General features: G+C 48.2%; 1 pseudogene; it reads right to left on the bottom strand.

Moving 5' to 3' along the window:
• LOC118356320 overlaps nucleotides 1-24,300 on the bottom strand; it is a 61,163-nt pseudogene that overhangs the window by 12,999 nt on the left and 23,864 nt on the right.

Here is a 24,300-nt window from a genome sequence, read left to right as displayed (position 1 = left end):
GTTGTCTAGGGCAAGACTCTTCTAAATGTACATGAAATTGTGCAGTATCACTTGAAAGCAGATTGTATCACATTAAAGATGTATAGTATCAATCCTAAAGCAGCCACCTAACACAAACAGTCGTGGCTAATAAGTTAAAAGGGAAATAAAATAGAATAATAAAAATAATGACTTTTTCCAAAAGAAGGCAAAAAAGGAGGGTGAAAGGGATGCAGAAAACAAATTAAAAGACCGTAGATTTAAGTCAACCATATTAATAATCACATTAAATGTAAATGTTATAAACACTTCAGTTAAAAGGCAGCAATATTCAGAATGGATGAAAAAAGGAAGACCCAACTGTAAGCTGTCTACAAGAAAAGTATTCCAAATTTTGCTTAAAAACACAGATAGATTAAAAGTAAGAGAATGGGGGGTGTTCTACTGTGAAACTACTAATGAAAGGAAAGCTCCTATGTCTGTATTATATCGGACAAAACAGATTTTGCAGCAAGGATTATTACCAGCCATGAAGAAGATCATTATAACGATAAAAGGTTCAAGTCATCAATAGGACAAAAACATTCTAAAAGTTTATTTATTAACAGAGCTTCAAAATACATAAAGCAAACACTGATAAAAAAAAAAAAGAAATGGCCAAATCCACAATTATAAACTGATAGTTCCATACCCCTTTCTTTTTAAAAAAAAAAAGGATTTTATTTATTTATTTGACAGAGAGATAGAGAGCGAGCACAAGTAGGCCGAGCGGCAGGCAGAGAGAGAGAGGGAGAAGCAGACTCCCCGCTGAGCAGGGAGCCTGATGCGGGGCTCGATCCCAGGACCCTGGGATCATAACCTGAGCCGAAGGCAGACGCTTAACCGACTGAGCCACCCAGGCACCCCTCCATACCTCTTTCTTAATAACTGACTGAGCAAGCGGAGAGAAAATCAGTCCAGATATGAAAGACCAGAAGAACACTATCAAGCAACTTAACCCAATTGCTATTTATTAAATACTATCCATTAGTGGCAGCATTACATTCTTTTCAGGGGCAAATGACACATTTACAAGGTAGACCATATTCTACCCATTTTTAAAAGGTCTCAATAAATTTTAAAAGATTCAAATTATTCAAAGTATATCATCTGGCTGCAATGGAATTCAATTAAAAAGTTAATAACAAAAGATAACTGGGGGCTCTTGGGTGGCTCAGTTGGTTAAGTGTCTGACTCTCTGTTTCAGCTCAGGTCATGATCTCATGGGTCATGGGATGGAGCTGCAGGTGGGGATCCATGCTGGGTGGGAAGTCATGCTCAGTGGGAAGTCTGCTTGAGGTTCTCTCCCTCTGCCCCTCCCCTGACTCATGTGCACGCGTGCACGCTCATTCACATGCATGCGCGCTCTCTCTCTCTCTCTCATTAAAATAAGTAAAGCTTATAAAAAAGAAACATATCTGGAAAATCCTCCAAGTATTTGGATATTAAATAATACACTTCTAATAGCCCGTGAGTCAAAGAAGAAATTAAAAAGGGAAGTTAGAAAGTATTTGAACCAAATGAAAATGAAAACACAAATATCAAAATGTCACATGTAGTTAAAGCAGGATTTAGACTTTCAGTGCACTAAAACACCTATACTAAGAAAAAAAAAAAGGTCTCAAATCAATGACCTCAGCTTCTACCTTAAGAAACTATAGAAACAGGAGCGCCTGGGCGGCTCAGTCAGTTAGGTGTCCGACTCGATTTCAGCTCAGGTCATGATCTCAGGGTCATGAGGTGGAGCCCCACATGGAGCCTGCTGAAGATTCTCTCTCCCCCTCTCCCTCTGCCCACCGCCCTCCCTCCCTCTCAAAAAGAAGAAGAAGAAGAAGAAGAAGAAGAAGAAGAAAGAAAAAGAAACCATAGAAACATTTGCACAACATTGAACTGTACTCAGAATTGGTTACGATGGTAAATTTTATGCTATGTATTTCTTTTACCACAATAAAAAATAATGTGAAAAACCAACAAGTAGCTGTGTGTAAAAGAAACCAGACACCAAAGTATATATGCTGTTTAACTCCCCTTTTTGTGAAGTTCAAGACCTAGCAAAACTAATTTATGATGGTAGAAGTCAGAACAGTTGTTTTTCTTGGGCTGGGTATTGACTGGGAAATGACAGGACAGAATGTTCCGGGCCAACAGGAATGATCTAGCTCTAGAGCGGGGCTTGATTATACAGGGGTATAGGAGTGCAAACAGTCATCAAGCTCTCAGCTTCATACTCTTACAGAATGTATCTTATACCAATATAAAAAGGTAACTGAAAAAAACAAAACTATGGAGACAGGAAAAAGATCAGTAGTAACTAGGGGTTGGTGGGGGGGGGAGGGGAGGAATGAAGAGGTGGAAACAGGAGATTTCTTAAGTCGCTTTTGAAACTATTCTGTAAGATATTGCAATAGTGGGTACACGGCATTATGTGTTTGCCAAACCCAAAGACTGTATGGACAACACAAGAGTCAGGCTTAATGTAAACTGTAGATTTTAGTTAATAATAATGTATCAATATTGGTTCATTAACTGTAACAAATGTACCAAACTAACGCAAAATGTTAATAATAGGGCAAACTGGGGATGCCCTCTGAAGTATCTGACTCATGATCTCAGCTTAGGTCTTGATCTCAGGGTCGCAAGTTCAAGTCCTCCATGGGGCTCCACGCTGGGCATGGAGCCTACTTAAAAAAAAAATAATAATAATAATAATAGTAATAGGGCAAACTGTATAGGAGGAAGGGGGGTATATAAGAATTCTCTGCACTGCTCAATTTTTCTGTAAACCTGAAACTTCTAAAACATAGTCTATTATATATTTATACCATATATAAATATTTATATTAATACATTGTTTAAATATTTAAATACATTGTATATGACCGTGTATGTTAATATATTGTTTGAATATATTTAGATATTTAAATATTTATAAATACGTACGTATATACACACATAGCTATCACAATCAATAAAGAACTCGAAAAATGAGAAAGGTCTGAGGGAAACGCTAATGTTCCAAGAGCAGTTGTCTATGGATGGTGAGTGCATTGGTGATTTTTTTTTTCCCCTCACTTTTCACTTTTCTGTATTTTCCAAATCGTGACAATAAATGGGATATCATCTCGGGGTGGAAAAATACTACTCCTCTCCTCTTTTTAAACGCTCTGTTGAAACCAGATGAGCAGAAAGCAGACACACACCTAATTCAGCGCGTGACCTTCTTTTTCAGCCCGTGTCACAAGTTGGGGAGCTCACTACCCCCCTCCTTTCCGTGTTTACTTCCTGCCGGAGATAAATCATGAGTCAGAAGCAGGACCGGCGGGGCGGAGGCTGCCCCCGGCGCTGCCTGACACACCCTGCCTTGGCAGGAGCTCCTGAGTAGATCTGGAACTTTGCGAAAGTTTGTTAGGAAGGAACTGATTGCTACTGCATCGGGGACTTGGGGCTCGTTCATTAAGAGCTGGCCCCAGGCGCTGCTCACAAAACAGATCTTCCTGATTTTTCTTTTGTCTGGGTCTGAGAGCGGACCTTGTTTATAGGGAAATTAAATTTTAAGGACAGACGGGAGTTTGCTTTCTAATTATGAAGCCCGTAACACAAATGTTTTCAGACACCCGTGGGAGCTCAGCATAATGGCTCTGAGCCCAGGCTTCTGGGCAGCGCCAAACCCAGCTGGATTCCAGTCCCCACCAAGCCACGCTTCGTCGGTGTGAGGGGCACGTTTCTTCACCTCCCCGGGCCCCAGCTTCCTCGTGGCCTTCTGGTCATCCGCAGGCGTCCACCCTGAGCGGCAGGTAAGCTGTGGATTTCGGCCCTGGGTCCCACATCCCGCGTGCAGGTGACTCCGTGGCAGGCAAGGCTCAGGGAACGTCCTCGCCCAGCCTCTCAAGTCCACTATTTCATGTTTCAAACCATCTTTCTACCCTCCCCTAAGCTGCTGCTCCCCAAACGCCAAGGATTTCTGTGCTAAGTGAGAGTTTGTGTATTTGAAAAAGCCAAGAGGTTGAGCTTAATGAGGATGCTCCATCCCCTCTTTCCCAGACTTAAAGAAGTTCTGGAATTCTCTACATAAGAGCCTAGTAAGTCGATACCTTCCTAAATTCTGTATTTCCTCTAGCCCCATAATGATGACAGCTCTTCTCTCTGCCTGGAACCGTCTCCTTTCCCCCACAAAGCCCTATTTCTGTTTGGTTTTGAAGACCCAGCGGCAAGCCTGGTCCTTCCGGAGCACTCGCTCCCTTCCCTCAGCAGAGCCGGGCCCTCTCTGCCGCCCCCGTGCTCCCATGGAGCCTGCCTGCAGCGCTGAGCTTTCCTAGAATGATTTGTCTACATGCCTCTCTCTACCACTGGACCCACAGGTCCTGTTTGTCTTTTTTACCTCTGGCCTCAAGCTCAGAGCTTGGCCTGCGGTGAGCTGTAGATTCATGTTTGCTAAATGGAATAAGGAATCTGCCCCACTTCCCCCAAAGGGATGACATATGTCCAGGTGTTGAAAGTGCTGGGTGTAGAGCAGGAAGTGAGTTGTCCCTGAAACACAAGAGTGCCCTGCTTTTTTCCCAAAGATGGAGGACGGTCCTGTGTGCCCCCCGGCGAGCCCGGGGTTGTGAGCGGCACGCTGTCTTGCCAGCTTCACAACAGGATTCCCTCCTGGATGCTGGGTCTGTGACTGTGGGACTCAGCAAATATGCCGGATTCACTTTTTCCCTTCTCAGCCAATGGTCCTCGCCACCCAATTGCTCAAGCCAAAGCTTCAGGGATCTTCCTTGGCTGTTCTCGCCCTCCTCCCGAATCCGGTCCGTCAGCAAGTCCTGGCGTCGCTCAGCTTCAAAATCTCCAAAATATTAAAGCTGTGTTTGCTTCTCCATCTTCACTGTAACCACCTCAGTGCCATGTGCTCAGTGGGCCAGTAAAGACCATCCCCAGAGGGGCGAAAATTGACTCTCGGGAGGGGGGAAAGGTATCTTAGATACTACACTGTAATTACAAAGTACCATCTGGTCCAATGTGTCATCCAAAGACCACAATACATACACAATAGATCTGTGGTATGGAAATTTCCTGGGGCGGGAGGGCAATTAGGAATAAAATGTCTAGGAAGGTTCCTGCAGCGGGAGGGAGGGAGATAATGAATATAAGGCTGAGATCCCTGCCTCGCTCAAGACACACCAGATCCCGCCAGGGACCTGCACGGTTTCCTCTCTGACCTTCTGGCCTCCAGTCTTGCCCCCTGACGTTCTCCATACAGCAACCAGAGAGGTCTTATCAAATCATAAATCAGGGGCGCCTGGGTGGTGCAGTCGGTGGAGCATCTGACTCTTGGTTTCGGCTCAGGTCATGATCTCATGGTTGTGGGATCGAGCCCCGCATCAGGCTCCACGCTCCACATATGGAGTCTGCTTGAGCTTCTCTCTCCCTCTCTCTCTGCCCCTCCCACTTGTGCTCGCTCTCTCTCTCACACAAATAAATAAATTAAGTTTAAAAAAAAAAAACAGATTTTTCAGCCTCACCCCAAAACTACTGTGTCAGACTCTTCATGGGAGAGGTCAGGAAATGGGGTATTTTTAATGGTTACAAGCTGGTCCGGGCAATAGATCAGTATTTCAGAAATCCCTCCACCCATAAACATCACCCAGGATGCTTATTAAAAACGCAGATTCCAGGGCGCATGGGTGGCTCAGTTGTTAAGTGTCTGCCTTTGGCTCAGGTCATGATCCCAGGCCCCGCAGCGGGCTCCCCGCTCCGCAGGAAGCCTGCTTCTCCCTCTCCCACTCCCCCTGCTTGTGTTCCCTCTCTCGCTGGGTCTCTCTCCGTCAAATAAATAAATAAAATCTCTAAACAAAACAAAACAAAACACAGATTCCTAAGCTCCGCACCCAGCGATTTTGATTCAGAAGGACTAGGGTGGCCCCAGGAATGTAAAGATTTTACAAACACCCAGGCAAACCTTCTGATCTGGGGAGACTGAGAACCACCACCCCATATGACTTCATTTACGGTCCTTCACCCCAAACCTGCCCTGTTCCCATGCTCTTAGATACAGTTTTAAAGTCATGAATATAAGAGTGCTGGAATGAGTGGACCCACCTGCGAATAACTTGTGAATAACTGGAACCACCGCGAGGATATCAGAGGATTGGGGGCCACGATGCTCGGTTATTACTCCATTAAACTGTCGCCCCTCCCCAGGCCAGGGACCTGCTTAAATAAAGGCCAGGCCAGCAGGGTTCCCAGGAGACTCGTCTGGTCTTAATTTCAGTGTGTCTAAAGTTGGTCCTCGTTTCCCTATAGTTGCTCTCACTTTAGATGTCCTTGTTTCTGATGTTGGATCCTTCTTGGGTTCTTGCTCCAGAACCTTAGCATCTTCTATGACTCCACCTCCTTTGCCCACACCCAGGCCATCACCAGGTTCTGGGGGTTCTGCTTTGGGATGGTTTCCTTTACTACAGGGGCACCCTTTAGGCCCTTCCAGCCTCCCCCTCCCATGCACCGGTCCAAGCCCCTAAATTCATTTTCTGAACTCTTTCCCCACCTGCATAAATCTTTATTTAAATATAAACAAACAAACCACAAAGCACTTTCCCAGCTTCCTGCTACCTGCAGGATAAAATCTCAACCCCTCACCTGACCTCCAAAGTCTCCTCCATCTGACCTCACTTCTTCAGCCTTGTTTTTAGTGAACGCTCGCCAGCAGTCTGGGGTCACTTCCCGCTCAGCCACAGAGAGGTCCAGTTCAGGAATTCTGCCCCCACCCGGAATGGCCTCTCGAGCTATCCCCTTTAGTTCAAGATCCCCCACCCCTGCCCTCAGAGAACCCCAACAGCACCCAGCCTGTGACATCACACAGCTCCCCAAGAAAAGTCCATCATCTTTGAACTATCACCTGTGGAAGAATGGAAGAATGAGCAGGTAGGATGCTAAAGATCAGGAAATGGCCACAACTCGACAACTTCTCCCTACAAAACAGTCATTTCCTCTGGTGCAACCCAATAGCTCTGTGATCTGAAGAAAGGTTGTAGGATGAGATTCACTGTGTTTTGAGGGTTGAAAAAGAAAGGACTGCTGCCATCCCTGGCGGTGGGTACCCAAGGAGAAAGAAGAAGGCTCATGAGATGGTAGGCAGTGGCCCTGAAACTGGACGTGGGTGCCCAGGGCAGCCGTGCTTGAGGATGGACATTGCTGAGCAGTAAGAGGGGCAACCCGGCTTTGTCCCAGCAGTGCGGGATCATCCTCCTTCAGGAGCCGGGGACTTGTGCACAGATGGGCATCAGAGAGGTGCCTCCCAGCCTCTGCCCGGGTTTGACCAATGCAGGGCTAAGTTCCAAGAGCGACACCATGTAGCAACGGGAAAGCAAGGCAGTTGATTGGTGGCACTCCTTTGGATGGAAAACTGAACCCCCTTGGGGATGTCTGAACCCCATCCTTGTGTAATTCAGAGGTAAGAAGACCCTCAAGGCGGAAACTTTCTGCCACTAACGCATAAATGACATAGGGCTCCAAGCCTCAGTGTCCCCAGCTGTACAGTGGAGAGAACCCTGTGCGGAAGGTCGTTAGGCCAGATTTACGCAGGCCTTTCTCCCCTCGTTCTGCCCTTGCTTCCAAGTCCAGCAGGAGCCACTGCAAAGCCTTTCTGTGCTTTCTATCTGGAGTTTTTCCAAGGAGAAAACACAGTACGAGGTCAATGGCTTCTTCAGTCTTTTGTAAAAACCTATAATACATCCTGTGAAGAGAAAATGCTAGTTGTCTGATGTGGCAAGGGGAGAGGCAAATGCATGTGAGGATCACAAGAGAGCAAGTCTTTCTAGTGACGAACGTCTGAGAGCCCCTCCCTGCTTCCCGACCGTGTCCTCGGGCTCACGGGGGACGGGCGCAGAGCACTGAAGGGAATGGCCCCAGGGCTCCCAGCCTCGCCAAAGAGTCCCCAGTGCCAAGAGTGTCCAGAAGGCAGAGGGGTCCGAGGGCCTGAGGGATGGTGTGGTCTGGGCCAGTGGGCCCCGTGGTGGTGAGGGGACAGGCGATGGTATCAATACACCCGGTGGAGAGAGGGGACTTCCAAGGGTGGCTGGGTAAGGGCTTGGAATCGGAAATGAAGTGATTTAAAGAAAATAAAAGTGCATTTCGTGTGCCTAGAGCCTTTGGCATGGTGTCTGGTCCCCATGTGCAAACTGAACATTACATGTTATGATTATCGTTGTCGTGGATGCTGAGGGTGGTGTGCGCCACCGGAACAGCCCCTCCCGGGAGCCAGCACCTGCCCTCGCTTCCTCTACACGGCCTGACTCCTGCAGCCCGCTCACCTCTCGACAGACTGTGAGTTAGTTAGTCCAGAGCACCACGGACGCTCACGCGTCTACAGAGGAGAATTCATGTTTCTAATTGTGGAACAGGAAGTTGCTTCTTTGGGCTTTTGCTCTTAGAAGGCACCTCTTTTATGCTCAATTCACTTGGCAATGAGAAGCGATTCTTCCTCAAAGGAAAAATAATAATTGGCTAAAGCTGAGCAACAAGAAGCAAAAGCCCTTCCAGCTGCTGTTATTCTTCAGTCTAGCTGTGACCCGGGCCCCAGATACTTCCCAAGCCTCTTGAGAGATCCCAGAACCTCCATGGGGGAGGGGAGTGCTGGACCTCGGCTCTCAGCCAGCAGGGATTTCCTTTGCAGAGAATTCCAGAAAAGATGAACCTATGAGTTTCATGATCACCCAGAGCCAATTTAGACAGGTCATCTGGTCTCCTTAGAGCCAACTTTTAAAACCTCTGTCCAGTGATCCCAATAAAAAGTTCATGAAAGGGGAACAGACACGGGGCAGAGGGGGGTGTCCTAGGAGGCAAAGGAGGCCTCCTTTTTGCAGAAAACCGGATCAAAGGTGTCGGTCAAGGCATATTCTGTGATTCCCTCAGCAGAAAAGAACACTCTGCCCCACCATTTCCCTAAAGAATCCTAATGTTCAGGCCAAGAGGTACAAAGTGCCTCTTCTGGAAACCGCGGAGCCAGAACCACCCAGAAAGTAATACCAGCCAGGCGTGGAAATTCCTGCCACCAGGGGCCGCTTGTACTTACCCGTGACCCTCCATAGTTTAAAGCCCAAACACAGAAATGTTGCTTAAGCTCTTCGGTAAAGTGATACCGCAAAGCATTCATGACCTAAAAATTTCATTGTCTATTGTCTATGATGGGGGGTGGGGGGGGTGTCTACCTTTCATTTTTTCATTTTTGTTCCTTGGAGCTCCTGTTGATTTATTCTTTTAAGAACTGTAATTATAGCCTCCTGGAACCCCAAGCGGGTTCTTCCAACCGGATCAGGCACTGAACCCACAGACAGTTACTAACTGCCTCCAGTGTTCTTGTCCCGAGTCTGTTCTGGGGACTGAATGTTCACGTCTGCTGGCCCTCTGCTGGGGAACGCCCCCAAAACTATGGGTGCCAAACACCACATGGGAGAAGTCTATTGGACTTCTTCCCAATAGCCACAGCAGGGAAATCAGGACCTCCTGGGGGTCATAATGAGGAGCCACTGACCGATGGGCCACACCCGCACTGGCCATGTTCTACTGCACCCGTGTGGCCTTCTTAATTTCTGGAATTCATCCACCAGCCTCCCTGGGACTCAGGGTACCTGTCACGTTAGTAATAGTTTTTGAATCCTGTCTGATCATCCGGTACCATCATTGGCTACCACGCAGGAATACAGACCCCAGCTCACCACGCAGGAGACACCCCTGATACGTCCTTTTGGTAGCCTTCATGTTTTTATTTTAAGTTCTGCTAATGAAGATAAACAACCTGGAGTACTGCTGGAATGGAAGGAAGCCCATAATTGCTAATTTCATTGGGCAGAAAACATTAATTCTCTGATCGTGCAGGTCGAGGTAATCACAAAGCAGTCTATAAGCCACTGCTTTGACCATAATACCACGGAGGACCACGTCATGGGTTTTAGGGTAAGTTTTCCAAAGCAAATGGAGCAAAGCAAATGCTGAGCAGGCAGTGAGCCGGCCACATGTCAGGCTGGGCCGGTCCTCTGACCCTGGCTCTCACCTGTGTAAGTCTCCACGCTCCGTACTTCCAGACTTCTCCTCCAGGTCCCTTTTGAGGTTCTGACCATTCCCAGATGGTGGCACAGACGCTGGACTCTGAGCTGACGAAGTTCTCTGAGCCAGAAGAAAGAGAAATTGGAGAAGAAATCAAATAGGAGTGTCTGAAGACACAGAAGCATTTCACTGGCCGCATCACCAAGCGTAAGGTTGCTCATTTGCTTTATCATCCGCCTGAGCAGCGCCTGTGTGCTGGCATGGGCTGCACTCCGAGGTACAAGGTGAGCCGAGCAAGCATGGCCCCTGCTCTGCTCTGATGGAGGAGACATGCGGTTACACACAAGATTCCAGCTGAGAGGGACGACTGTTTTAGTCAAAAGCCAAGACTGGGGACACCTACCATACTTTGGGGGGGTCATCTGCTCCCCGGAGAAAGAGAGGATATTTGCTCTAAGATCTTCAAGTGTCTAACTTGCTTGTGGCACCACCTAGATGAAAGACATCTTCCTCCTCCCACCCCCGGGCCTGCGGACCAGAATTCAGCCAGAAATCCTGGGGTGGGGGGGACACTGAACAAAGAAAATGATGAGCCCTTGGAAACTTGGGGCCACCGGTCCGAGGCCCTAACCACTCTGAAAGGCGGTCGCTTTTCCTTCTCTCTCACAATAAGCTCATCTGCTGGGTAAGCAGTTTTTAAAACCAAGATACAAAAATATAAAGGGCAGTCAAAACTTCAAATCATGGGACACAAAGAGATGAGAGGTATTAAAAACTCGATTTAAATAATGCTCATTTAATGGGGGCGCCTGGGTGGCTCAGTCTGTTAAGCGTCTGCCTTCAGCTTAGGTCATGATCTCAGGGTCCTGGGATCGAGCCCCGCGTCGGATTCCCTGCTCAGCTTCTCCCCCTATCTGCTGCTCCCCCTGCTTGTGCTCTCTCTCTCTCTCTCTGTCCAATAAATAAACTCTTTAATAAATAAATAAATAAAGCTCATTAAGTGTAGTATAAACGTCAGAAAGGGGAAAAGGGCTTTTTTAAACCCCAAGGAGTGTTTCCCAAAGCAGTGGCTGTCTTTCAGCCCATATTCCCAGCAGTGCTCCTTCACAAGGCCCCACAGCCCTGCCCACTGGGGTGCACACAAGACTCCCCAAAGACCCAGAGGGGCGGGAATCTGGTGTGGGTTCTGTAGAATAAGAGTGCAAGCATTACCAGCAGGCTGTTTGTAGCCATTGTGGAAGAAAGCCACGTGCAACAAGACAGACTCGTGCTGGCAGGCAGAGAGAAGCCGAGATGAGGTACAGAGGGCAGAGGGGCAGTGGTCCCGGGGGATGCGGAGGCCTTGGTTCCACTTGATCCTGGGGTCCAGCCTGTTCTGCCCTCTCCAACCAACGATTACATGAGATCTTGAGTCACCGTTTGCCTTCACTGGTACAAGTCGGATTTCTGTCACTTGCAACCCAAAAAAGTACATCCCATAAATGATCAGACCAGCTTCGAAGGAGACAAAGTGTTCTACGTCAGCTAGGTTTAAGAAGCACTGGTTATCTAGCCCTCTTTTAGAAATTCACAGTGCACATTATCCAGAAGGAGTCTGAGAAGATCTGTGGTCAAATGACATTGAACTCTACCTCCTTTTCCCAAAGTTTCTTGACCACAGGATCCCTTTGTTCACGTGCCACCTGTTACCATCTACTAGAGCTAGTGTTCCATGGAACACACTTTTGGGGACAGTTAGCACAAGGCCTCATTTCTCTTCACCTTGCTTAAACCTGGCAGATGATCCAAATCCACAGCGCAGGGCAGCCCCTGGCCTGGGGGGCACCTTCGTGAAAATTGGAAGGTGACGCTGCTCTGGGCAGGTGCGTGGCCTGTGAGCAGACAGCACCTTCATGTGAATTAGAAACAAGCTTCCCTTTCCTCCAGCTGTTACAGCTCAGACCTAGGCACATGGCTTGTTGGGTGCCTGGGAGAAACCGAGCTCCGTGAGCCCCAAGGTCCTGTCCGTGAGGGAGGTGGTGGAGGTGAGGAACCAGGAGACACGCAAGAAGAGCTTCTCCGGACTTCCTAGGCTCCCTGGGGCTGCCTGCTCCTTGTTGCTAGAAATCTCTCACCCCTCAGGGGATGCTGCTCCCCTACGTGACTCGAGAGACAGATCCAGCCGGCCTTGCCCAACAAAGCCAGCAAGTGAAAATACAAAAGGCCTCTCCTAAGCCCATCAATTTACCAGTTGTGGGTACGGGATCCTGATGCAGTCGAATCATTTAATATATATCTCATTTCACCCAGATCTTCCAGAAAGTATTTACTGATTTGTCGATTCATTCAATTATCTAAAATACATTCATCTAGGGGCGCCTGGGTGGCTCAGTCGGTTAAGCGTTTGCCTTCAACTCAGGTCATGATCCCGGAGACCTGGGACGGAGCCGATGCTCGGCGGGGAGCCTGCTTCTCCTTTTCCCTCTGCCCTTGCCCCTACCCCCTTGTGCTCCGCCCATGCTCATTCTCTCTCAAATAAATAAAAATTTTTTAAAAATAAATTAAAATAAGATAAAATAAAACACACGCACCAGAACCAAAGCTAGAAGTGGGGGCTACAAAAATGAACGAGACTCCATCCCTTCCCTAGAGTTGCTCACAGTCTAGGGAGACAGCCCCCCCCATGCCATGACCACAGAGGTGTAAACACAGGGCCCCCCAAAGGGAGACCCAGTCCTCCCGGGAAGGGAGGATGCCACCCACCAACTCTATCAACCTCTAGGCTGGGGTTGTTGGAAATCAATTTTGGAGCTTCCGTGGGACATTCGGGTGCAAATCATCTGTGCAATCTGAACCTGGGGCGGGGGGTCTTCTCGAGACCTTGAATTTTCTGCTGGATGGGTGATGTCCTTGACCTTCACACGCAGCCTGAACGGCAAATTAGCTTTGGGTATGTTTCCCCCGACTAGGGCACGTGTCTGACCGGCTGGCTACTTTGTACACCCAATTGTGTCCAAAGGTAAAAAATCAAAGATGCCTCAACTCTCAGGGCCCCACATCCTAGTGCTAACATGATACTACAATTAGAAAATCTCCATTCTCTTTTGCTGAGACAGATTGTGGGGGGAAATGACAATAAGAATAGCTCCTGTCTATTGAGCACTTACTAAGTACCAGGCACTGGGCTACTGGTCTCCGTGAACCATGTGATTGAAACTTCACAACGACTCTAAGAGGAAAGTGCTATTCATGTCCTTGCTTTATAGCTGAGGCTTGCAGAGGGTAAGTCTTTGGCCAAGATCACACAGCAGTGGAGTCTAGACGGACCCATTTCTCTCCGACCCCAGAGCCGGGAAAAGGCATTTTTGTTCCATCCCTTTAATGGGGTAGTGTTGAAGGAGGCAGAGAGAGCTGGGGCTGATCCCTCACCTAAAAGAAGGACTGCTGACCCCCTCCCTGCTGGTATGACTTCCGTGCTGGCTGAACAATTCCCCGAAATGGGAGCTCCACCCTGTCCCACAGACCTCAGTCTCCTGACCTGTGAACCGGGATGACAGTCATCCCTGTTGGGTAGTATGAAGGCAGTTCAAACTTTAAATCACTGTCAATTCAACCTCTGAAGTGCTCCTGACCCTTCTAGAACGTTCTTGATCTATATAACACTACTACCTTTGGATGCGTGAGTTAAAAATTTTTACTACGGTAGCTCAGGAGTAACAATACAGAGTGAGTGACATTTGCATATCAGGTCCTGAATTTTTTAAAAATTGTGACCCAATTCCTACTTGTCAGAATGTCATGCAGGCCTTGGCTCCAAATACCTTCTGCAGCCAGGCTTCCCTTTCAATCACATTATCAGCAGCGAATGATTCTGCAAATAATTTAACAGATAAATCTCCTGCTCTTTATTCCACGATCAAGGTTACTTTAAAGTAATTCTGGAAAGACACTGACATGTCTAACAGCCCAGACAGATGCAAACAACAGATGGTAGAAGGAGGCAGATCTCTGCTCTAACTAAAGGGGATAAGGGACCACGTGTTAACTTCCCTCGCTGAGGAAATATAACAACGGCTCAGATTCATCTTTAAAGCAGAGAAAAGGGTCTGCCTTTCTGCCTTTTCAGCAGCCCAACCCCTCCCCCTACTAGAAAGCTAATCTGCAAGAAGAATACCATCTCTCTCCAACAAAACAGATATGGATGGAGTTGCCATGAAAGCATCAGTACTGGGTTCTGAAAGCTTAGATTCATTGCCCAAAATAGCACCTGGCACGGAGAGGCACTTCATAAATATTTGTTGAATGTTTAAAAAAATTGAGTATTTTCATTTAGGGGCGCCTGGGTGGCTCCGTTGGTTAGGCATCTGCCTTTGGCTCAGGTCATGATTCCAGGGTCCTGGGATCAAGGCCCACTTCGGGCTCCTTGCTCAGCGGGAAGCCTGGCTGGCTCAGTCTGACTCTCGATCTTGGCTCAGGCCATGATCTCAGGGTTGTGAGATCGAGCCCTGTGTCAGGCTCCACGCTCAGCAGGGAGTCTGCTTCTCTCCAGGGCTCTTTCTCTCTCCCTCTGCCCCTCCCCCTGCTCATGCTCTCTCTCTCTCTAAAAATAAATAAATAAATCTTTTTTAAAAATTAAAAAAAAAAACAGGGGCGCCTGGATGGCTCAGTTGGTTAAGTGTCTGCCTTCAGCTCAGGTCATGATCCCAGGGTCCTGGGCTTGAGTCCCGCATCGGGCTCCTTGCTCAGCAGGGAGCCCCCTTCTCCCTCTCCCTCTGCCTGCCGCTCTGCCTACTTGTGTGCACTCCCTCTCTCTCTCTGCCAAATAAATAAATAAATCTTTTTTAAAAATTTTAAAAAATAGAATAAAAGCACCAGTACTATCAATAGGATGGCACATCGTACTTTTCAGAGTGCTTTGACATCTATCAGATTCCTACAAAATCCCTATGAGTGAAACAGGAAGGTAAAATAATGTTTCCCATTTCTCAGATGAGAAACAGAGCATTCAGTGGCTTGGCCAGGTCTTCTTTCTTAAAGTCCGACACTTTGCCCACAATAAGAGTACCATCCAACACCAAGGTAGTACTTTTTCTGCTGTAACAGTAACAGTAACAGCCAACTTATTACCATAAACACTTTCCATGTGCCAAGTGCTGTTCTTCTAAGAGCTTTACCTATTTAAACTCATTCAGTCCTTACAACAACCCTATCTCACAGATAAGAACACCCCGCACATGCACCAGATCACACAGCTTGAAAGTGACAGAGCCGGGACTTAGACCCAGCCTGTCCTCCTGAACTCTACCTTATGTGGGCTCACCGGATGTGGAAACAGTTGCCTATGATCCCTGCCATCTTCCTGCCACACTCCAAGTAACTAAAACAACGGGGCATTTATGAATAATGTGGTACAGGAGCCTAGATTCACTGCGCAAAATAGCACCTGGCATGGAGAGGCACTTCATAAATATTTGTTGAATGTTTAAAAAAAATTGAGTATTTCCATTTAGGGGTGCCTGGGTGGCTCAGTTGGTTAGGCATCTGCCTTTGGGTCAGGTCATGATCCCAGGGTCCTGGGATCGAGCCCCATTGTCGGGCTCCTCGCTCAGCAGGGAGTCTGCTTCTCCCTCTGCCCCTGCCCCATCCCCCCCGACTCATGTTCTCTCTCTCTCTCTCATGCTCTCTCTCTCTCAAATAAATAAGTAAACTCTTTTTTAAAAAATAAAAATAAAATAAATAAAAAAAGAGAGTATTTCCGCTGGGTCCGGTAGCCACTTTGGCAAACCGGGGGAAGCACACACAGGCCTCAGATCTCTTCTACCACATTTCCGCTCCTTGCAGTTTCTCCATCCTAGCAACAGCGCTAAGTCCTGCTGTTCGCAGGACTCTCGGGGGTCTGCTGTGTCAACAGGCATCGCTGCAAAACAGCATGTGTGTCTAAAATTTCCCTCACGCTTCCAAACAGGAGCCTGGGCAAAAAACTGGGCAATCCTCCACATGACAAACTGCCTTGTCAAGTTTCTTCTTCAAATCTTTCCGCTGCTGCCACTGCTTGAGTAAACAGCCTTTCTTTGGCTCTAGAATACTCCAGAGCCCAGGGTCTGTTTTAAAGGCATCTTTAAACAGGGACTTTCCAGCTCTAAAAAATACACTTTATCAAGAGCTAAAGTGTCTTACCATTTAAAAAAAAAAAAAAAGTTCCCCTGACCTTACCTCTTCAATGTGCTCCCTTCGGCTTACTGGTCATGCCCATAAAGAGGCTGAGTTAACACGGTTAAATCATGACTAGAGTGTCTTGCCAACTCGCCCACTCTGAGCAAGCTTCTTGGGAGCAGTGTGACTGCAGGTGAATGCTGGGAAGTAGACCAAAGGTCATCCCCATGGCACTAGGAATCGTATTTCAGAAACAACCGACAGGCTGCCAAATATGGAGGAACACATGTTCCGTGCTGGGGCCGGCTTGGGCCGCCCATCTGCCCTGTCACGGGAAGGCAAATGCTCAGACCAGTTCTGCTGGATCATCCCAAACATCTCTTCCCCTCCGGGAAGAAAAGGAAAGATTGAAAATTGAAGCAGCTCACCCACACCGACAGCAGAGGACGCCCCGGCCTTGAGCCTCACCTAGCAGGCACTTTGTCAGGCCGAGAAAGGGGGGGCTCCGAGGGTGGAATTTTCAGCTACCCCAGATGGAATGTTTTCTGTCATGAACGTGGCAGAAAAATGAACAAGCTTTGGGGTCGGAGAGAGCTGGGTTTGAAGGCCCACTCTTCCCTCAAAATACGGAGAAAACAAGGGTCGTGTTTGCAGTGGGATTTGGATGCTTCTGCCTCATGTCCAGGAAGGGTTGAATCTAGGTTCTAGGTAGACACAGAAGATTTTAAAAGACATGGGATAAGATGTTAATTTTAGAGGAAGCTGCGAGAAGAGTAAGTGGGAGTTCTGTACTATCTTTGCAACATTTCTGTAAACCTGAAAAATTCCAAATAAAAAGTTGAATTAGAGAGGAAAAAAAAAAAAAAAGACGTGGTCCCTATCCTCCCAGCGAGTGAATGAGAGTTCCACATTCAGTGAATGATACCTATTTTCCCTCACCCAACAGCATCTGGGTCAGAATGGAAGAGTTACCCTAAAAGAACCCAGGCCTGAGTTGACATGTTCTGACATCTTTTGTCTATGAAGAAAGGAAAACCTTTGAGACTTCAGAAACACTGCCTAATATTAATGTCTTCTGTGGATTTAATATTTTAGAAGGAATATAATTTAAGGAAGGCTGGACCATTCAGAAAACCCAAATCGTTGCACCTCTTGGAGCCTGTTTCTAGACAGAGGTCTATAAAATGGCGACCACAATCCCTGGCCCGCCTGCCTCAGGGACTGACAGGAGCACCTCATCAATATGGCAAAGAGTGGCACATATGAAGGAGAGTCTCTTTTTTTAAAGAGTTGGGTTTGTCAGGATAGCCTATCATGTCCTATAACATTCATTCAACTTGATTTGAAATGCAGGCATAAACCTTATGTTTTGCCCCTCTCAAATTCCTACATCTGCTCATTTTCCTGCCAGAGCAGCATGCGGTTGGACTCAAGAATAAGGGCGCAGGTGCAGTGGTTAAAAGCCAAGCTTTACTGCTTATTTAGCTGTAAACCTTCAGGGTCTATGTCCCCATTACCGTATCTGGAAAATGGGGATCATAATTACAGGGTTTTCAAGGTTAAATAACATAACACATGAGGAGCACTTAACACAAGGCTAGACCATAGAAGACACTTATATATGTGAGTTATTATTATTACAAAGAAGAAACGGATTCAAAACTCATTAACTAAGAGCCCCAGGGGCTAAGTCCGCTTAGAGCTAAAGCAGTTAATCTGATTCTTCAGAAGATGCATCCGGCCCAAACCTGGAGCCATGCAGTTTGCAAACTTTAATAAAGGCCTCTGTGAGAGTTAGCAGCAAGCCTCCAGGCGAGGGGCTCCCTAGGAGAGACTGTGGTAGCAGAGATTCACAGTGGAGGGGCTCTCCATTGTCACGAACTGGGGTTCACACTGGTTAATTGTCTCTTCCTTCCATTTTTTTTTTCTCATTACGTGCAGTTAAATCATCCCAGATGCCCACCCACTGCCAGTGGAATAGTAGAAGACGTTGTTTCTTCCAGGGCTCGTTTAATGCTCTCAGAACGTTGGGTTCTTTGGGTCCCTCACAAAAGAGAGAAATTGCCCCCCCCCAACTTAAACTTGGGACCCCAAGCATCTGTAGCTTGAAGCAATCCATGCCCACACTGAGGGGTTATTTATCTATTAATGAGACACAAGAATCGTCACCCAGCACCTGAACCATAGCTAACCTCAGCCTGCAGAGACATGCTCAGTCACGTTTCTGGGTGATCCAGACCCCAGGGTCAGCTCACGTAGCAGGGGATCTCCCGTGCTCCTGATCCTCCGTTTCTGGGATGCCGGGGAATTCCACAGCCTGGGCCACAGGGCTGAGGTCGCCTTCAGGAACAAACCTCAGGCCCCGGCTGCTTCTTAGACTTGGAGCCAGGAACCAGGGGGGCCTGCCCCTATGTGGCCGGGGCTGCAGGGAGTGCACAGAGACCTGCTCTCCACCCTCTGGATCCCCTTTCTTTTCTGCCTGTCCTTCAGCTCTGAGCCCAGACAGCAGCTCCCTGGGGCTGACACCCAGGGGCAGGATAGTTGAAGATCATTTTTTTTTGGGACTCAAACTACAGAAACTCCCAGACGATGAATTTGCTTTAAAAGAGTTTGTTTGTTTGTTTGTTTTTTTTAAATGATCACAGATTTTTAAGTCAGGCCATTGCAATAACAGGATGGGATGTTTTTTCTCCCTCCTCACGCCGCCGGAGCTGTTAACGGGCATCATGACAGCCCTGAGGGGAATCCAGGAGGTGGTAATGCCCGTGGGTGGAAGGCCGTCCTTCCCCTCTGCTATCTGGAAGCTCAGAGGCCTTCTGTGGGGCTCCCCCAAACGGAACACTCAGTAAAGAACAGGAACAACTGTCATTGTCATGCTCACTGTCACAGCCTGGGACCAGGAGCTGGAGGGGCTCTTATTTCACCATGAGTCCTTCCACGCGGGTCATGATGCAGGAAACCCCAGGAAGTGCCATTGGATGAAGGCTACTCTTGTCAAAGTGCCACCTCTACCTCTGCCCCAAAGACGGACACACACGCTAGGACCCTGACCCTCCCAGCGATAGCGCAGACTCCCCTGGGCTCAGCGTGAGACGTTCTGCCGACCCTTGGCTGGCCTGTGCCCGCCACCCCCACACGAGTCACCCTCCACAGCCCCGGTTATAACTGTGGCTTTCTCGTCCTTCCCAACCAACACGTCTGCAGGAAGGAGAGCTGCCAGGAAGGGGAGGCCTGGGGTCTGGACGTGGGTCACAGCTGTGCACGTTGGTAGGGGCTGCCCCGTACTCCCAGAGAGCAACCGCCTGCCCCGAGGCCTCCGTGAGTCAGTTCCTGCAGGGACGGAGTAGGAGTGACCACGAGGACCCAGGACCCAAGGTGCAATGACAGGTATGACCCAGTGGCTGGGCTGGAGCTGAGAGCCCTTAGCGCATGAGGAGGAACCTTCAGTAAATGGATGGGCTCAGCCCAGCCTGCGTGTGCGAACTTGCCCCACCAATGGCTTCTGTTCTCTAGGGAGCACAGAAACAAACAAAAAACAAAAAAACCCTCCAGGCCATATTCCTAAATTTCAGAGTTTGAATAGGGTTTGTGTGGATCAAAGAAGAAATAACTGACTCGTCAGCAGGATCCAGATACCGGACCATGGTGATGTTATTAAACTTGACTTCTTGAGTTAAGGTTAAAAGGTCAATAACTAAGTCAACGATCAGTTGTTGCCAAAAAATTTCAAAAGCAAAAATCATTAAGATAATTTGCCAGCCCCCTGCCAAGAGATTATGAAGAGAGGTCCTATGGGGCCTCACATCCCTGCCTCTCTCCGTGACTACATGAAGGTCCATTCTCCTCAGGCACCTGCCAACCCCCGACTCCCGAGCAGCTCAGTACACCCCTGCCCCATCTGACCCCCACTCTCTGCCGCACGTGCACCCCAATCAGCCATCAGAAGAGAGCTGCCTCCCCTCCCCCGTCCTCACAACTTCCAGGCGTATCTGCTTCCCTCTTCCCTCCACCATCCACAATGATGGGGGGATTGCTCCTGTAAGCCCAAGTCAGCTCCAATCCCATCAACTCTCAACAGTCAAGGTCAGCCTTCCCCGGGTCCACTGGTCGATCACCCATCCTCCATCAACCTCTGCCTCTCTCCCTCATTCCCACCAGCAGGCAGCCATCTAAGATCTTCAATCTTTAAACCCTCAGGCAACTCCCTCTACTAGCTACCCTCCCAATATTCGGCTCCCTTTCCTAGAAAAGCTTATTGCGTTATCTCTACCCCTCTCTCTACTTCCTTATCTCCAATTCCCTCTTCAGGCATCCAAACTGCATCCCTGTCATTCCACTGGAAATGCTTATCAAGGGTTCAAGGGGCAGTATGAGTTTCCCTCACACGGAAGGCCTTCATATTGCCAAGTCAATGGGCAGGTGTCTGCTCCTTGATTTCTCGGGAGCATCTAATGCCTCTACCTTCTCTTGACACTCCCCTCCATGGATCTCCCCGGTCCCTCATTTTCCTATGTCTTCTGCTACAACTCCTTCACAAACTGCCCCCTACCCCTGAGGCTCACACCTAAATATTAAAGGACATCTCAGGGATTAGTCCCGAGTCCCTTTTCCCATCCTCACCCACTCCCCAGGTGTTCTCATCCGGCTTTAAACACCTACGCTGGTGACTCCAACAGGCGTCTCAAGCTCCACCTCTTGTGCATCCAAATGCCTCCTTCACTGGAGTGCCCGAAAGGCATTCAGATGTTACGGCCAAACCAGAGCATTTGATTCTCTACCTTCCCCCTAAACCTGCCCCTCCTCCAAACCTCCTGATCTCAGGGAAGTGATGTCTCAATCTGCTCAGCAGCTCAGGCCCAACACCTAGGGCTCATCCTTGATTCCGCTCTTTTCCCCACCCCCAAATTCCATCATCATCAAGCCCACCCTCCCTGCCTTCAAAGTACACCCCCAATCCAGGGACCCCCTTCCCTGCCACCTCATTCCAAGCCATCACCATCCGCGTCTCTGACTTCTAAACGGCCTCCTCACTGCTGTCCCTCCTCCACTTCTGCCCTCTGCCCCTTAAAGACCATTCTCTACATGGCAACCGCAAAGCTCTTTTTAAAATCTCAAACCGGGGCACCCGGGTGGCCCAGTCGGTTGAGCATCCGAGTCTTGGTTTCGGCTCGGGTCATAACCTCGGGTTTGTGAGATCGAGCTCCATGTTGGGCTCCGGAGCCTGCTTGGGATTCTCTCTCTCTAGCGCCCCCCTCACCCCACCCCATCCCCCAACCCACTGGTTCCGCACACACTCCTCTCTAAAAAAAAAAAAAAATAATAATAATAAATAAAATAAAATCTCAAATCAGCTCATGTCACATCTCTGCTGAAAACTCACTGGTGGTTTTGCATCCCAGTTAGAAAGCTGATAATGACCTATGAGATTCACCCCCACCCACCTCCCTGATCTTGCATCTCGACATAATCTCTCACCCACTCTCCTCCAGCCACACTGGCCTTCTTTGCTGATCTCAAAATACAACAAGCTCATCCCTCCCAGACATGTCACACCTGCTCTTCCCTTTTCCAGAATGCTCCTTTTCCAGAACTTTATATGGCTGCCTCCTTCTGGGCACATGAGATCTGCAGAGAGGGCTCCACTGACCACTGATCAGAAATAGCCTCTAAATTCTTAATCTCAGGAAACAAACTGAGGGTTGCTGGAGGGGTGGGGGGTGGGAGGGATGGGGTGGCTGGGTGATAGACATTGGGGAGGGTATGTGCTATGGTGAGCGCTGTGAATTGTGCAGGACTGTTGAATCACAGATCTGTACCTCTGAAACAAATAATGCAATATATGTTAAGAAAAAAAAAAGAAGAAGAAGATAGCAGGAGGGGAAGAATGAAGGGGAGTAAGTCGGAGGGGGAGACGAACCATGAGAGACGATGGACTCTGAAAAACAAACTGAGGTTTCTAGAGGGGAGGGGGTAGGGGGATGGGTTAGCCTGGTGATGGGTATTAAAGAGGGCACATTCTGCGTGGAGCACTGGGTGTTATGCACAAACAATGAATCATGGCACACTACCTCAAAAACTAATGATGTGATGTATGGTGATTAACATAACAATAAAAAATTTAAAGAAAAAAAAGACATAGCCTCTAACCACAATGAAACACCACTTCACACCCACTAGGATGGCTATTATAAAAGCAAAAAACAAACCAAAACAAAACAAAACAAAAAAACCCCAAGAGTTCGCAAGGATGTGGAGAAATTAGAACCCTTGTGCACTGTTGATGGGAATGTAAAATGGTGCAGCCGTTGTGGAAAATCTGGTGGTTTTCAGGGAAGTAAACATAGAATTCACATATGATCCAGCAAATTCTACTTTTGGATATCTACCACAAAGAACTGAAAGCATGGAGTCACACATATTTGCACAGCTGTGTTCATAGCAACATTATTCACACCCCCTGAAAGGTGGCAGCAACCACATGTCCATCAGTGGATGAATGAGTGAAGAGAATGTGGGATAAAGATAATGGAGTACTATTCAGCCCTAAAGAGGAAGGAAATTCTCACACAGGCTGCAACGAGGATGAACCTTGAAGGCATTGTGCTAAGTGAAACAGATCAGTGACAAAAGTGACTCCACTTAGGCGAGGTGCCAAGTGGAGTCAGATTTATAGAGACGGAAAGTAGCATGGTGGCTGCCGAGGGCTGGGAGTGGCGAGGGGGATGTGGAGATATCGGTTAATATGTACCCAATTTCAGTTTGAAAACATGAAAACTTTCTGGAGATGGGTGGTGGGGATGGTTGCACAACGTGAATGTGCTTCACACCACTGAATCATCCACTGTACACTGAAAAATGGTTGCAGTGATAAATTTCATATAATGTATATTTTACCACAATAGAAAAATTTCTACAGAATCCTTTGTTTCAGGAACTCGGTGTCGATATTGACATCTGGCTAACTCACTGTGTTCCGTAACAAGACTGGGGTGGCGGTGATGTGGGAAACAGAGGCAGAAGAGAAATTATTAAATTTCCTTACTACCTACAGCCCATTGACAAGTCCTTCAAACAGGCAGAGTGACATTCCTCTAGGGATTCAACAGCCTGGATGTTGACACTTTGCTAAGGGCAAAGGGTAATCCTAGCCCAACCCCCTCCCCCAACCCAAGATCCTGTAAGCCTAGTTTAACATATAAAAATTCTTTTGGAAACTTCCTTTATCTCTAAACCCCCCAAGATACGTGTCGGCAATCATCCCCCAAGCATATGACCCTCCGATATACATCTGAAGGGTCTCATGACTAAGGTTTTATTAGATGGTAATAAATGACCTTTTCCCACCAATAGCTAGCCCCCTCAAGGTCCTGGAAACCTTGCTTCCAAAATTCCTTAGGGACTTACGCTCTCCCTAACCCCCTCCCAACTTGAAAGTATGTAATGGGCCACTGCTCATGACCCCAGCGCAGCTTTCTGCCCACGGGTCCTGTGTCTGGGCTTTAATGAAACCACCTTTTTGCACCAAAGACATCTCGAGAATTTTCTCGGCCGTCGGCTTTGAACCCTAATGTCTTTCCTCCATGGGCGGGCGCCGGCGCCCGTCAGGAGACCACCCGGGGGGACATGCCCATGCGGCTGGCAGCACGCGCCACCTTCCTACCGAAACCGCCCAGATCCTGCAAACCCCTCAGCCTGTTTCTCCGGCCCGGTCTGCAGTGCTGAAGGCATTAGCCTGCAGCAGCCTCTTTGCCAGGCAAGGTAATAAAAATCACTGTTCCTCTTTATCCCCAGTCTCTGGCTTCGTGTTCTATTTCCGCTCCCGAGGACAGAGGTCAGTTTTTGACAACATCCCTGGTGGGATATACAGCGAAACAAGCACACCAATCAGACCTTACCTGGCAGCCACCCTTGAGGGTGGAGCAGCTCCTTTCTTTCCTTTTTCAAGATTTTATTTATTTATTTGATAGAGAGACAAAGCAAGAGAAGTAAAAAGCAGGGGGAGCGGGAGAGAGAGAAGCAGGCTTCCCGCGGAGCGGAGAGCCCGATGCGGGGCTCGATCCCAGGACCCTGGGACCATGACCTGAGCCGAAGGCAGATGCTTAACAACTGAGCCACCCAGGCGCC

This window comes from Zalophus californianus, chromosome 15, assembly GCF_009762305.2.
Source record: "Zalophus californianus isolate mZalCal1 chromosome 15, mZalCal1.pri.v2, whole genome shotgun sequence".
NCBI lineage: Eukaryota > Metazoa > Chordata > Mammalia > Carnivora > Otariidae > Zalophus > Zalophus californianus.
Note: the sequence above shows the minus strand (reverse complement) of the source record. Positions and strands in the feature narration are given on the sequence as shown.